Source organism: Bombina bombina, chromosome 9, assembly GCF_027579735.1.
Source record: "Bombina bombina isolate aBomBom1 chromosome 9, aBomBom1.pri, whole genome shotgun sequence".
NCBI lineage: Eukaryota > Metazoa > Chordata > Amphibia > Anura > Bombinatoridae > Bombina > Bombina bombina.
The window spans coordinates 167665140-167681551 of record NC_069507.1 but is presented as its reverse complement, the minus strand read 5'-3'; positions in this window follow the sequence as shown (position 1 = coordinate 167681551).

Sequence of the window (16412 nt, the reverse complement as noted above, 5' to 3'; positions counted from 1 at the left end):
GAGAGGGTACCTATTCTTAACAGTGATTTTGTTTAAATCTCTGTAGTCTATGATCGGACGTAATGATTGATCTTTGTTTTTGACAAAAAACATACCTGCACCAGCAGGAGATACCGAGGGTCTGATGAATCCCTTCTTAAGGTTCTCGTCTAAATAAGCTTTTAAATGTTCAAGCTCAGGTTGACTCAACGGGTATAAGTGACCATATGGTATAGTTGCACCAGGTTTCAGGTCTATGGGGCAGTCATAACTGCGGTGCGGTGGTAAGTTTTCTGCCTCACGTTTGCTAAATACTTCTATATATTGGGTATACTCCTTGGGAATGATAGGCAACTCCTCATCTACCTGTGCTACCTGTATTACATGTGTGGGGGATGTACAGGTACTCTTACAATATGGGGAGTCTAAAGTGAGTTTTAATGTCTTCCAGACTATAGTGGGTTCATGCAAGCGAATCCACTGTATACCTAAAACCACAGGAAAAAGAGGAGAAGGCAAAACATCAAAACGAATATATTCATGATGATTGTCTTGTGTGGTAACCAATAAAGGAACAGTATGATGTGTTATTGGACCGCTAGATATGTATGTGCCATCAACCACACGAATAGAGACAGGAGTGGTTTTTCTTTCAAGTGCTATTTTATTTATTTTCACAATGGTAGAATCTATATAATTCCCGTGGGCCCCGGTGTCAACAATAGCCTCAGTGGTTAGGCGTCTACGTTCCCACTGCAAAGAGAGAGAGATGATACAGTAAATAGGGTTATTCTGCTTTGAGGTAGAAATGTTAGTCATAATGCACTTACTTTTCTTATTCTTTTGTAGCAGTGGACATTCCTTTACGGAATGGGAAGGATTAGCACAGTATAGGCAGAGTGCTAGAGATTTGCGTCTCTGCTTTTCTTCTAGTGACAGAGGACCTCTTAGAACTCCAATCTCCATCGGCTCTTGAGTGGAACTACTGGTAGCCCCATGGGGTATGGGAGGTGTAGGTTTCCGGTAGATAACTTCAGAACTGTGTCTTTCACTTCTCCTTTCCCTGAGACGTCTGTCTATTTGTATGGACAGCCTCATCAGTCCTTCCAATGTATCTGGTAGAACCACTCTAGCCAACTCATCCTTAATAGACTCAGAGAGACCCAGCCTGAATTGGTTTCTAAGAGCTATTTGATTCCATTGGGAGTCTGTAGAGAACTGCTTAAATTCGGTGATATACACCTCAACTGGTTTAGAACCTTGTCGTAAAGCTCTCATCTTAGTTTCAGCTGTAATTTGTGAATTAGTATCCAAATACAATTCATCCATGGCAGTGAGGAAATCTGGTAGGGAAGTGAGAATAGGATTATGTGTTTCATAAAACGAGTCTGCCCAGATCCTGGGTTCACCACGTAAAAAAGATATCATTGTCAAAACTTTCAGGTGATCACTAGGGTAAGTTTTAGGTTTGAGTGTGAAAAGCAACATGCATGCATTCTTAAATTGACGATATAGGCGTCTGTCGCCTGAAAATAAATCAGGAGATGCTATCTGAGGTTCAGGTTGGCTCACCGGAGGTGGTGTTGTAACCTTCACAGTGTCTCTGATAACCTTTCTCAAAGTTTCATTCTCCACTTGTAAGGCACTCATGGCCTGTCCTAGTTGATCTACCTTTTGTGTAAGATTGTAAACAATTTGCGGCAGATCCGCTGGATCCATTATTCAGGCTTAGTAATTCTGTCAAGGCTTAGTAGGTTAAAGATTTTTCAACTATTGCTGTGGATCTACAGCTGCGGATCAGATGTAATGTTTCACTCAGCACTTAATTAACATATGACGATGTTAACCATAATGGGGCTCAGAGTGAGTTAATAAACTTTAAGTCTATGTGGAGACTTAGGGATAAATAAAGGAGTAACTTAATATGTTAAGTATCCATTAAGAAACAAATTTACAAAGTAATTCTTTCTGATGATTTGTGGAAAAGTATCAGTTCATGTGTATCACAATACGATTAATGTAGCAATTCCTCTGTGCCCAAATTAGTGAGGTGTGCACCAGAGATTTAAAGTCACAATTAGATGTTACACAACTCTGTTAGCTGTAGTGAGTTAGTCGCAGGTTACCTGTTGAATCGGCTGAGAACAGAGAACTCGAGCGGCACTCGAGACAACAGTTGATAGGCGGTGAGTGACAGCTTACTGAAAAACGGTTGCGGTTGGCGTCTGACGTCACAGGACTGAAGTCCGCGGGAGAAATAAACTCACAAATCTTCCGGTAATGTTGCAAAAGCACTCAGATGTTTGAAGTATAATCCTGGCTTGATAATATAAGTGGAGATGTAACTGAAATGAATACCGTAACCAAAGTAGAGAAAATAGAACACCGTAGCAGGGTGTCAGTTTCCCTTGAAATAAGTTTTAAACTATTTTCCAATAAGGTAGCTTGAAATAAGCAGGAGCTCAGTTTGTAGCAGAGTTACCTAGGGATAAAACTCAATTACTAAGCACCTGGCTGGCGTCAGGAGAAAGCTTAAATAGGCTAGGAGGAACTAAAAGGTAAAGGTGGTATTGGTAATTGTATGACACTTAACATAAGGTGGTATAGTGAGTTCTGACATTAACATTCTATTGATAACTAAAAAGTATAGTAATGTCCACAATACATAACAAAACCTATATGATAGCTATAATTCCATATACTACAAGCCTTCATATTATCAAAGACGGTTCTGTATAACTGGGAGTTATAAAGTCTGTGTACACATTAGCATTTTTAAGCATTGACCGTCCACTATTAGACCTACACATGCTTATAACCAAATATCTTGCATAGGGCTAGATTACGAGAGGTGCGCTATCATTTGTGCGTGAGCGATATTGGGGTTTTGTGGCCGTTTGTGTGCAAGTTAAATTCTGCCCATATTACAAGTTGAAAGTAAATGTTCTGATAAACTGTTACGGGAGTCAAAGAAGTGTCACAAAACACATAAAAAATGTAAAAGTACAGTTACACTCATAATAACACTATCTAATAAAAATTATGCAAAAAAAATTGCAATAAAAAGTTATAACGGTTTAAAGATATGAAATAAAAACGGGCCAAAAAGGGTTACTATAGACCTTAAGAGTACCAGTATTGTTCTAGTTTGTACATCACTCTCTGAAGTGGGTGTAGTATTTTGTTGGTGTAGCTGTGGAAAGGGCTAGATATATTTTCTATTGCACTATCCACTTACAGAACAGAATAATAAGAGGAGAGTGGACAAAAGAGAAGCTGTGAGATATCTGCCTGATGACTTGCTCCTAGATTTTGGTGCCCTACATTTGTGAATAAGCTACATTTTCAAGAAAGATTTGGATTTTAGAAAATGGTATATACAATGTGGCAACCTATTTTGTCTTTTCCAGACACACCATAGCAATATGAATTTCATTTGATCTACACCTTCCCTGTGATCATTTGAGGAACATACAAAACAGAAAAGGAAATAAAATATTCTCCTATTAGAAACCCCAGATAAATCACAATTATAGTATATAGCTCAGTGTATTTGACTATATATCTATTGGGTATAAAATCCATTCACAGATAGAAAATGGGGGGTGCTCATTATTCGTATATATAAACTAGAAAAGGACAAGAGAAATGGATAAACCAGAGCACTCTAAAACAAATACCATGTAGATAATGTAAACACAGTGAGGTTTATACACACAGAAGGAAAATTAAACTTAACATTTAATAATAAAGAGTAAAAAGTAGTGAATTACTACCAGTGTGGTGTATTATAAACTGTAATAAAAAACAGCAGAGCTAGCAAGCCCAGGAAAATATCCTTGTAGATGTTAATGCACAAAGTAAAGCACAAGTAAAGCCAAATAAACAAGGGAGAAATCTGCTACATTTACACCCAAAAATGCTCACGGATTGCACTAAAACTATCTGAATAAAGAGGACAAGCCTCACACAAATTAATTGAGCTGGTGCAATACTGGAGCGATGTATAATGTAGCAGAGTTTCAAGGCAATTTGTATAACAGTTATCTATCAGTAATGTATTTCTAAATAAGGTGCAGAAAACATCAAACTAGGCTGCAGAGCTCCTAGTACAAGCGCCTGATGCGCATTTCGCCATATACTGGCTTTCTCAAAGGCTAACCCGACTGGGTAAAGCCTCACTGTATAAGAAGGATTAAGGAGCCAATCCGGGGTGTTCATTATTACACACCCCCAAGAGTCATACAATCGTCATAGCCCTATTCTAATTGGATAGCTGTCTACCATATGACTGAAAACTGATGACGAGTCAGAGGAGGCAGGGATAATGTCAGAACGCCGTAAAAAGTAAATAGATCAGCGCTGACAAGTCATCTTTCATATATTCCGCAGGACTTGTTTATTATACAAATAAAGCCATAACCAAGAGTAGAGACATAGATTATTGATGAGCGCATCAAGTAATATGATTCTGATATTACGATGTGTGCTGGAGTAATTTCAAATATGTTTATCGTTAAACACAACAGAGTTCACAGGTTAACTCCATTTGTATTATATTTAGGTTGTTAAAGAGGCTGACTTATATGGATCTTGGCATCTAAATATATAGGTCTAATATCCTGTAAAAGTATATTTAGTTCCACTTATATGGTGCACATTTAATATTATCAGCACAATATGTCACAGAGCCGATCATGTGAATTTGGATCACTCATAGATATTCATAACCTAAAAATTACGAGTGTAATATGCCTCAGGAAAAGGGGGACATTTTTGGTGTAGTATATGATCCTTGTATATAATAAATCATAAATATATATATATATATATATATATATATATATATATATATATCAGATGATCCCATATATATAGATTGAGTTATTTCCTAAGGGGTGATTTCCTACAGACTGGTGTAATGCTGTTAAAGTCCTATCATATCACCACAGTACATATAAAGACTAAGTAGGTGTAAATACGTTTTAGCTCCCAAAAATAGGGGTGAAATTACGATAGTATCAAACTGCTCATCAATAATCACTATATATATATGAGTGAGTGGATTACATAAGTTAGAGTTCCACTCCTGAGTTAGGGACTAATATGTTGAGTAACGTAAAGTTACAGATCTGACAGATTAAGGGGTATTTTCTTAGAGTTCAGAGTATATCTATACATCCCAAAAGAAATGTCTCAGTGCATAGTTACATATAAGCTTATATTTTGTCTTCTCCAAGTTAATTAGTATTGTTGAAAGTCATCAATCCATGAATACTATTATATATGTCTCACACAAATATAGTAATATAATAAGGTGTATAGTATACTAAAATTGAGTCACATTTTGGTAAAACTATATCCCTGTGAAATTAAATCACCAAGTGGAAGACAAAATATGTCATATACCATTTCTCTTTTTAAGTAATCCACACAGATGGGAGAAGGTTATTACCTCTGCAATTGCAGATTATATGCCTAATTATCAGCCCATATGAATCATAAGACAAATATCAATATTTAGAAATATTAGATAGTAATAAGAACATATAACTATTTCATCAAAATAGTAAGATAAACCGAATATATTTGATTACAGAAAGGAATTGTACCCATTCTGTTCATTTTAATCCACACAGTGTTAGCGTATTTAGCCAAAATATCCATCGGCATTCGGCTTGTAAGAGCATAGTTTCTACATTTCCACCTCTAATTCTAGTCTTGATCACTTGAAGAACTGATTTATTTATATATTTAGATGCCAAGATCCATATAAGTCAGTCTCTTTAACAACCTAAATATAATACAAATGGAGTTAACCTGTGAACTCTGTTGTGTTTAACGATAAACATATGTGAAATTACTCCAGCACACATCGTAATATCAGAATCATATTACTTGATGCGCTCATCAATAATCTATGTCTCTACTCTTGGTTATGGCTTTATTTGTATAATAAACAAGTCCTGTGGAATATATGAAAGATGACTTGTCAGTGCCGATCGTATTTACTTTTTACGGCGTTCTGACATTATCCCTGCCTCCTGTGACTCGTCATCAGTTTTGAGTCACATGGTAGACAGCTATCCAATTAGAATAGGGCTATGACGATTGTTTGACTCTTGGTGGTGTGTAAGAATGAACACCCCGGATTGGCTCCTTAATCCTTCTTATACAGTGAGGCTTTACCCAGTCGGGTTAGCCTTTGAGAAAGCCAGTATATGGCGAAATGCGCATCAGGCGCTTGTACTAGGAGCTCTGCAGCCTAGTTTGATGTTTTCTGCACCTTATTTAGAAATACATTACTGATAGATAACTGTTATACAAATTGCCTTGAAACTCTGCTACATTATACATCGCTCCAGTATTGCACCAGCTCAGTTAATTTGTGTGAGGCTTGTCCTCTTTATTCAGATAGTTTTAGTGCAATCCGTGAGCATTTTTGGGTGTAAATGTAGCAGATTTCTCCCTTGTTTATTTGGCTTTACTTGTGCTTTACTTTGTGCATTAACATCTACAAGGATATTTTCCTGGGCTTGCTAGCTCTGCTGTATTTTATTACAGTTTTTAATACACCACACTGGTAGTAATTCACTACTTTTTACTCTTTATTATTAAATGTTAAGTTTAATTTTCCTTCTGTGTGTATAAGCCTCACTGTGTTTACATTATCTACATGGTATTTGTTTTAGAGTGCTCTGGTTTATCCATTTCTCTTGTCCTTTTCTCATTTGAGGAACAGCCTTGGGGGCTGAGTTTTCAAGGCCCGAAAGCAGCTGTTTCCGCGCGAACCTTTAGGCTCACCGGAAACTGGAGTTAAGAAGCAGCAGTCTTAAGACCGCTGCTCTTTAACTCATCTGCCACCTCTGAGGCGTCGGACAGCAATCAGCCCGATCGGATACGATCGGGTTGATTAACACCCCCTGTTAGCGGCCGCAAATGCGCAGGGGCGGCATTGCACAAGCATTTCACGAGAAATACTTGTGCAATGATAAATGCCGACAGCGTATGCGATCATGTCCACTCGCACATTGTTAAATCAGCCCCTTGGTGTCGACCTCATCTTCAGGATAACATCCTTAATTTTTGAATAATAAACTTTTAAGTTTGTTTTTAGCCTTATTTATATTGTGAGTGATAATTGTCCTCATTAGAACGTCCCCTATTGGATAAATTTGTTTGAACTTATTTTAAGTCACAATGAAAAGTCTCAAAGATATGAGTTGTCAGGTGTATTTACAGACATGTATACACCTATAAATACAGATATACATATGTTTAGAAATACATACATATATCTTACTGCAATCCTGCCCTCGTGTTTGTGTGAGCTGGCGGCTGTTATTTTCTTTTTGTTCAAAATGAGGCTCCATTAAAGTCTAAGGGGGAATACGATCCTGCGTTCGCATCTTTGCACAATGATGCCACCGTAAGATTGCAAATATTTTACTTGTGACCTGTAATATGTGCGCAACTGGGCGCGTGATGGTAAAAAATAGTTGAGCACAGATAAATCACTTGCGGGAGCGTAAATTTGATCTCCATTTGTAATCTAGCCCATACTGTCTTATATGACATTGCATTTACTAGGTAAAATCATATAAAACATAGAGATATAGGAACCAAAAGAAGGATGAGTATTTCTAAAATATAGTTGGTTCTGCATTTTAGAATTATAGACAATGACATTATTGGTTTATGGAAATATGAATAAACAAATGCTAATGCAGAACTAAGATTTGGCTCCTATCTCTGTAGAATACACAAGTAATATCGCCTACTAAAGTAGCAGTGACTCAGCTTCTCTGCCAGTGTGACAAATACAATTATACTCACACTAGTTGGTAAGCCTGCCCAGAGGGCAGTCTATCGGCTAGATTTAGAGTTTTGTTGGTAACGACCCGCGTATCTAACGCTGGCTTTTTTCTGGCCGCACCTTTAAAATAACTCTGGTATTGAGAGTCCACAGAATGGCTGCGTTAGGCTCCAAAAAAGGAGCGTAGAGCATATTTAACGCAACTTCAACTCTCGATACCAGAGTTGCTTACGGATGCGGCCAGCCTCAAAAACGTGCTCGTGCACGATTCCCCCATAGGAAACAATGGGGCTGTTTGAGCTGAAAAAAAACCTAACACCTGCAAAAAAGCCGAGTTCAGCTCCTAACGCAGCCCCATTGTTTGCTATGGGGAAACACTTCCTACATCTGCACCTAACACTCTAACATGTACCCCGAGTCTAAACACCCCTAACCTTACACTTATTAACCCCTATTCTGCCGCCCCCGCTATCGCTGACCCCTGCATATTTTTTTTAACCCCTAATCTGCCGCTCCGTAAACCGCCGCTACTTACATTATCCCTATGTACCCCTAATTTGCTGCCCCTAACACCGCCGACCCCTATATTATATTTATTAACCCCTAATCTGCCCCCCACAACGTCGCCTCCACCTGCCTACACTTATTAACTCCTAATCTGCCGAGCGGACCGCACCGCTATTATTATAAAGTTATTAACCCCTAATCCGCCTCACTAACCCTATAATAAATAGTATTAACCCCTAATCTGCCCTCCCTAACATCGCTGACACCTAACTTCAATTATTAACCCCTAATCTGCCGACTGGAGCTCACCGCTATTGTAATAAATGTAGTAACCCCTAAAGCTAAGTCTAACCCTAACACTAACACCCCCCTAAATTAAATATAATATTAATCTAATGAAATTAATTAACTCTTATTAAATAAATTATTCCTATTTAAAGCTAAATACTTACCTGTAAAATAAATCCTAATATAGCTACAATATAAATTATATTTATATTATAGCTATTTTAGGATTAATATTTATTTTACTGGTAACTTTATATTTATTTTAACCAGGTACAATAGCTATTAAATAGTTAAGAACTATTTAATAGCTAAAATAGTTAAAATAATTACAAATTTACCTGTAAAATAAATCCTAACCTAAGTTACAATTAAACCTAACACTACACTATCAATAAATAAATTAAATAAAATACCTATAATTATCTACAATTAAACCTAACACTACACTATCAATAAATAAATTAAATACAATTCCTACAAATAAATACAATGAAATAAACTAACTAAAGTACAAAAAATAAAAAAGAACTAAGTTACAAAAAATAAATTTTTTTTTACAAACATTAGAAATATATTACAACAATTTTAAACTAATTACACCTACTCTAAGCCCCCTAATAAAATAACAAAGACCCCCAAAATAAAAAAATGCCCTATCCTATTCTAAATTACTAAAGTTCAAAGCTCTTTTACCTTACCAGCCCTGAACAGGGCCCTTTGCGGGGCATGCCCCAAGAAGTTCAGCTCTTTTGTCTGTAAAAAAAAACATACAATACCGCCCCCCCAACATTACAACTCACCACCCACATACCCCTAATCTAATCCAAACCCCCCTTAAATAAACCTAACACTAAGCCCCTGAAGATCTCCCTACCTTGAGTCGTCTTCACCCAGCCGAGCCAAATTCTTCATCCAAGCGGAGCAAGAAGAGGTCCTCCATCCGGTAGAAGTCTTCATCCAAGCGGGGCAGAAGAGGTCTTCCATCCGATTGAAGTGTTCATCCAAGCGGCATCTTCTATCGTCATCCATCCGGAGCGGAGTGGCAGCATCCTGAAGACCTCCGACGCGGAACATCCATCCTGGCCGACGACTGAACGACGAATGACGGTTCCTTTAAATGACGTCATCCAAGATGGCGTCCCTCGAATTCCGATTGGCTGATAGGATTCTATCAGCCAATCGGAATTAAGGTAGGAATATTCTGATTGGCTGATGGAGTCAGCCACTCAGAATCAAGTTCAATCCGATTGGCTGATCCAATCAGCCAATCAGATTGAGCTTGCATTCTATTGGCTGATCGGAACAGCCAATAGAATGCGAGCTCAATCTGATTGGCTGATTGGATCAGCCAATCGGATTGAACTTGATTCTGATTGGCTGACTCCATCAGCCAATCAGAATATTCCTACCTTAATTCCGATTGGCTGATAGAATCCTATCAGCCAATCGGAATTCGAGGGACGCCATCTTGGATGACGTCATTTAAAGGAACCGTCATTCGACGTTCAGTCGTCGGCCAGGATGGATGTTCCGCGTCGGAGGTCTTCAGGATGCTGCCGCTCCTCTCCGGATGGATGACGATAGAAGATGCCGCTTGGATGAAGACTTCAATCGGATGGAAGACCTCTTCTGCCCCGCTTGGATGAAGACTTCTACCGGATGGAGGACCTCTTCTTGCTCCGCTTGGATGAAGAATTTGGCTCGGCTGGGTGAAGACGACTCAAGGTAGGGAGATCTTCAGGGGCTTAGTGTTAGGTTTATTTAAGGGGGGTTTGGGTTAGATTAGGGGTATGTGGGTGGTGGGTTGTAATGTTGGGGGGGGGTATTGTATGTTTTTTTTTACAGGCAAAAGAGCTGAACTTCTTGGGGCATGCCCCGCAAAGGGCCCTGTTCAGGGCTGGTAAGGTAAAAGAGCTTTGAACTTTAGTAATTTAGAATAGGGTAGGGCATTTTTTTTATTTTGGGGGGCTTTGTTATTTTATTAGGGGGCTTAGAGTAGGTGTAATTAGTTTAAAATTGTTGTAATATATTTCTAATGTTTGTAAATATTTTTTTATTTTTTGTAACTTAGTTCTTTTTTATTTTTTGTACTTTAGTTAGTTTATTTCATTGTATTTATTTGTAGGAATTGTATTTAATTTATTTATTGATAGTGTAGTGTTAGGTTTAATTGTAGATAATTATAGGTATTTTATTTAATTTATTTATTGATAGTGTAGTGTTAGGTTTAATTGTAACTTAGGTTAGGATTTATTTTACAGGTAAATTTGTAATTATTTTAACTATTTTAGCTATTAAATAGTTCTTAACTATTTAATAGCTATTGTACCTGGTTAAAATAAATACAAAGTTACCTGTAAAATAAATATTAATCCCAAAATAGCTATAATATAAATAAAATTTATATTGTAGCTATATTAGGATTTATTTTACAGGTAAGTATTTAGCTTTAAATAGGAATAATTTATTTAATAAGAGTTAATTAATTTAGTTAGATTAAAATTATATTTAATTTAGGGGGGTGTTAGTGTTAGGGTTAGACTTAGCTTTAGGGGTTAATACATTTATTAGAATAGCGGTGAGCTCCAGTCGGCAGATTAGGGGTTAATAATTGAAGTTAGGTGTCGGCAATGTTAGGGAGGGCAGATTAGGGGTTAATACTATTTATTATAGGGTTAGTGAGGCGGATTAGGGGTTAATAACTTTATTATAGTAGCGGTGCGGTCTGCTCGGCAGATTAGGGGTTAATAAGTGTAGGCAGGTGGAGGCGACGTTGAGGGGGGCAGATTAGGGGTTAATAAATATAATATAGGGGTCAGCGGTGTTAGGGGCAGCAGATTAGGGGTACATAAGGATAACGTAGGTGGCGGCTCTTTGCGGTCGGCAGATTAGGGGTTAATTATTGTAGGTAGCTGGCTGCGACATTGTGGGGAGCAGGTTAGGGGTTAATACATATAATATAGGGGTCGGCGGTGTTAGGGGCAGCAGATTAGGGGTACATAAGTATAACGTAGGTGACGGTCGGCAGATTAGGGGTTAATTATTGTAGGTAGCTGTCGGGGACGTTGTGGGGGGCAGGTTAGGGGTTAATAAATATAATATAGGGGTCGGCGGTGTTAGGGGCAGCAGATTAGGGGTACATAAGTATAACGTAGGTGGCGGTCGGCAGATTAGGGGTTAAAAAATTTAATCGAGTGGCGGCGATGTGGGGGGGGGGCTCAGTTTAGGGGTACATAGGTAGTTTATGGGTGTTAGTGTACTTTAGAGCACAGTAGTTAAGAGCTTTATGAACCGGCGTTAGCCCAGAAAGCTCTTAACTACTGACTTTTTTCTGCGGCTGGAGTTTTGTCGTTAGAATTCTAACGCTCACTTCAGCCACGACTCTAAATACCGGAGTTAGAAAGATCCCATTGAAAAGATAGGATACGCAATTGACGTAAGGGGATCTGCGGTATGGAAAAGTCGCGGCTGAAAAGTGAGCGTTAGACCCTCTTTTGAATGACTCCAAATACCGGCGGTAGCCTAAAACCAGCGTTAGGAGCCTCTAACGCTGGTTTTCACGGCTACCGCCAAACTCCAAATCTAGGCCATAGTGTTGTAATACAACAAATAAAAATAGAACTACAGAAAAAAATAAACACATTATCCAAAATTAAAAAAATTCAACCTAATCCCTATGAAAATTAAAAAGCCCCCCAAAATAAAAACACCCCCTAATCTAATGCTAAACTATCAATAGCTCTTAAATGGGCTTTTCGTAGGGCATTGCCCTAAGTTAAACAGCTCTTTTGCAGTTACAAAAAATTCTAAGTCCCTCCTAACAGTAAAATCCACCACCCACCAAACCCCCCAAAATAAATAAACCTAACACTAAAAAAACTAAACACATTATCCAAAATAAAAAAATTCAACCTAATCCCTATGAAAATTAAAAAGCCCCCCAAAATAAAAACACCCCCTAATCTAATGCTAAACTATCAATAGCTCTTAAATGGGCTTTTCGTAAGGCATTGCCCTAAGTTAAACAGCTCTTTTGCAGTTACAAAAAATTCTAAGTCCCCCCTAACAGTAAAATCCACCACCCACCAAAGCCCCCTAAAATAAAAACACCCCCTAATCTAATGCTAAACTACCAATAGCCCTTTATTTTTAAAGTAATATTAGTTTCTTTATTTTAATTGTATTTTTAATTTAGCTAATTGGGTTTAATTTAGGGGGTGTTAGGTTAGGGCAGTGCTTTCCAAACTGTGTGTCGTGACACATTAGTGTGTCGTTGGCAGTGTGTAGGTGTGTCCCTGCTTCTGCACAAAGTTGTTTGAATTGAATTTTTCTTTAACATTTTCTTTTGGTTTCCGACTTTCTGCCTGCCTTCTACGCATATCATGTGGTTGACACGGGATTGATACCTAGTGGGTCACAGATCATCTTAACCTATTGGCGCAGCTCACCGGGAGCTGAAACTATTCTCATTGGCGGCACATTGGTTCCTGATTGCACGTGTAGTCTCCTCAATCGGCTCTTGACTGCACGTGTAGTCAGTGAGTGGGATAGCAGTGTGTTTGCAGCACGGGCAGTAGTCAGTCGGACTAGGGCGGCACCTTAAATGCGGAGCTGAAGTCAGAAGTCAAAGTGGGTTTTTTTGCATATAGTTCCCAGTAGTGCATTGCTGTTCCTGCTCTTGATATATGGATATGAAGTGGAAGCGTAAAAATACTTGATGATGAAATGCAAGTGTCTTTATCTAATATTCCACCAAATAATCAGAAACTGTGTTCATCCCATCAACCTCATACATCCCATTAAAATAGTAAAAAGCTATTGGTGTTATTAAACTTTTTTTAATTCTTGCACATATATACTGCTACTTGTAAATATATTTCGTTATGATATAATTTATGTATTTGTCTGTAATTCTTAAAACAAGTTAGTTTAACCTCCTGTTTGCTAGTACAACTGAATTACTGTGTCGCAAAATTATGTAGGTCTAAAAAGTATGTCACCAACATGAAAGGTTTGGAAAGCTCTGGGTTAGGGGGTTTAGTAATTTAATTAGTTATTTGCATTGTGGGTTTTGGCGGTTTAAGGGGTTAATAAGGTAATTAGGTTTATTGCGATGTGGGTTTTTTTTGGTTTAGGGGTTAATATGGTAATTAGGTTTATTGCGATGTGGGGGTTTTGCGGTTTAGGGGTAATAGGGTAATTAGGTTTATTACGATGTGGGTGGTTGATGGTTAAGGGATTAATATGTTAGGTTATTTGTGGATTAGGGGTTAATTATTTTATTATTTTGTGATGTGTGGGTTTCTGGTTTAGGTGTTAATACTTCGTGTGGAAGGTTAGGTTTTTTTCTGTTATACTTTGTGTGGGCAGTGTTTTTTTGTTTGTAATGCTCCGTTTACCTTCATTGCATCCCGGTAGATTACGAAAATGGCAGGATGGCACCACCCTTCCATTTTCATAATCCACCTGGATGTAGCTTTGTGCGGGCAATGTTTTTTTTTCCGTAATTTTCAGTTGCTGCATCCCGGTGGATTACGAAAATGGCAGGGTGGGACCACTGCATCCCAGTGGCTTTTTTGCATCCAAAAATGGCAGGGTGGCTTACGCTGCATCCCAGTGGATTCAGAAAATGGCAGGGTGGTGAAAGAATCCACCGAAGGCTTTACTGCATCCAGGTGAATTCTTAGGGAGACCTAAGAGCAATTTGCATAAATATAAAAAGAGAAAGAGACGCACACAGCTGAGACAGAACAAAAGCTAAAAAATAACTTCCATGCCTGTTCATATTAAGTGCCACTCAGGGTGCATACTCTTTTTGCACACTATGGCCTAGATTTGGAGTTCGGCGGTAAAAGGTCTGTTAACGCTCCGCGGGCTTTTTTCTGGCCGCACCATAAAATTAACTCTGGTATCGAGAGTTCAAACAAATGCTGCGTTAGGCTCCAAAAAAGGAGCGTAGAGCATTTTTACCGCAAATGCAACTCTCGATACCAGAGTTGCTTACGGACGCGGCCGGCCTCAAAAACGTGCTCGTGCACGATTCCCCCATAGGAAACAATGGGGCTGTTTGAGCTGAAAAAAAACCTAACACCTGCAAAAAAGCAGCGTTCAGCTCCTAACGCAGCCCCATTGTTTCCTATGGGGAAACACTTCCTACGTCTGCACCTAACACTCTAACATGTACCCCGAGTCTAAAAACCCCTAACCTTACACTTATTAACCCCTAATCTGCCGCCCCCGCTATCGCTGACCCCTGCATATTTTTTTTAACCCCTAATCTGCCGATCCGTAAACCGCCGCAACCTACGTTATCCCTATGTACCCCTAATCTGCTACCCCTAACACCGCCGACCCCTATATTATATTTATTAACCCCTAACCTGCCCCCCACAACGTCGCCGACACCTGCCTACACTTATTAACCCCTAATCTGCCGAGCGGACCTGAGCGCTACTATAATAAAGTTATTAACCCCTAATCCGCCTCACTAACCCTATCATAAATAGTATTAACCCCTAATCTGCCCTCCCTAACATCGCCGACACCTAACTTCAATTATTAACCCCTAATCTTCTGATCGGAGCTCACCGCTATTCTAATAAATGGATTAACCCCTAAAGCTAAGTCTAACCCTAACACTAACACCCCCCTAAGTTAAATATAATATTTATCTAACGAAATAAATTAACTCTTATTAAATAAATGATTCCTATTTAAAGCTAAATACTTACCTGTAAAATAAACCCTAATATAGCTACAATATAAATTATAATTATATTATAGCTATTTTAGGATTAATATTTATTTTACAGGCAACTTTGTATTTATTTTAACCAGGTACAATAGCTATTAAATAGTTAAGAACTATTTAATAGTTACCTAGTTAAAATAATAACAAATTTACCTGTAAAATAAATCCTAACCTAAGATATAATTAAACCTAACACTACCCTATCAATAAATTAATTAAATAAACTACCTACAATTACCTACAATTAACCTAACACTACACTATCAATAAATTAATTAAACACAATTCCTACAAATAAATACAATTAAATAAACTAGCTAAAGTACAAAAAATAAAAAAGAACTAAGTTACAGAAAATAAAAAAATATTTACAAACATAAGAAAAATATTACAACAATTTTAAACTAATTACACCTACTCTTTATGGGTGTTAGTGTACTTTAGGGTACAGTAGTTAAGAGCTTTATGAACCGGCGTTAGCCAGAAAGCTCTTAACTCCTGCTATTTTCAGGCGGCTGGAATTTTGTCGTTAGAGCTCTAACGCTCACTTCAGAAACGACTCTAAATACCGGCGTTAGAAAGATCCCATTGAAAAGATAGGCTACGCAAATGGCGTAGGGGGATCTGCGGTATGGAAAAGTCGCGGCTGAAAAGTGAGCGTTAGACCCTTTAATCACTGACTCCAAATACCAGCGGGCGGCCAAAACCAGCGTTAGGAGCCTCTAACGCTGGTTTTGACGGCTACCGCCGAACTCCAAATCTAGGCCTCTGCCTTTCCACAGAGAAAACATATTCTGTAGCATATCAGTCTGATCCTGCCCAATGACAGTCCAGCGCCAAAATACCAGGCAATTATTCTCTGAACAAGAGAGACAACAACCCCAGATGATAATTTCGGCCTTCTGTGGGCCTCGTCAGTGAGGTGCAGTTGCATCTCTCTAAGGGCATGTGTGCAAGGAGTCCACGTCTGGTTTCCCCAATTACTCTTAGGGAGACCTAAGAGCAAATTACAATAAATATAAAAAGAGAAAGAGATGCACTCAGCTGAGACAGAACAAAAGCTAGAATAAC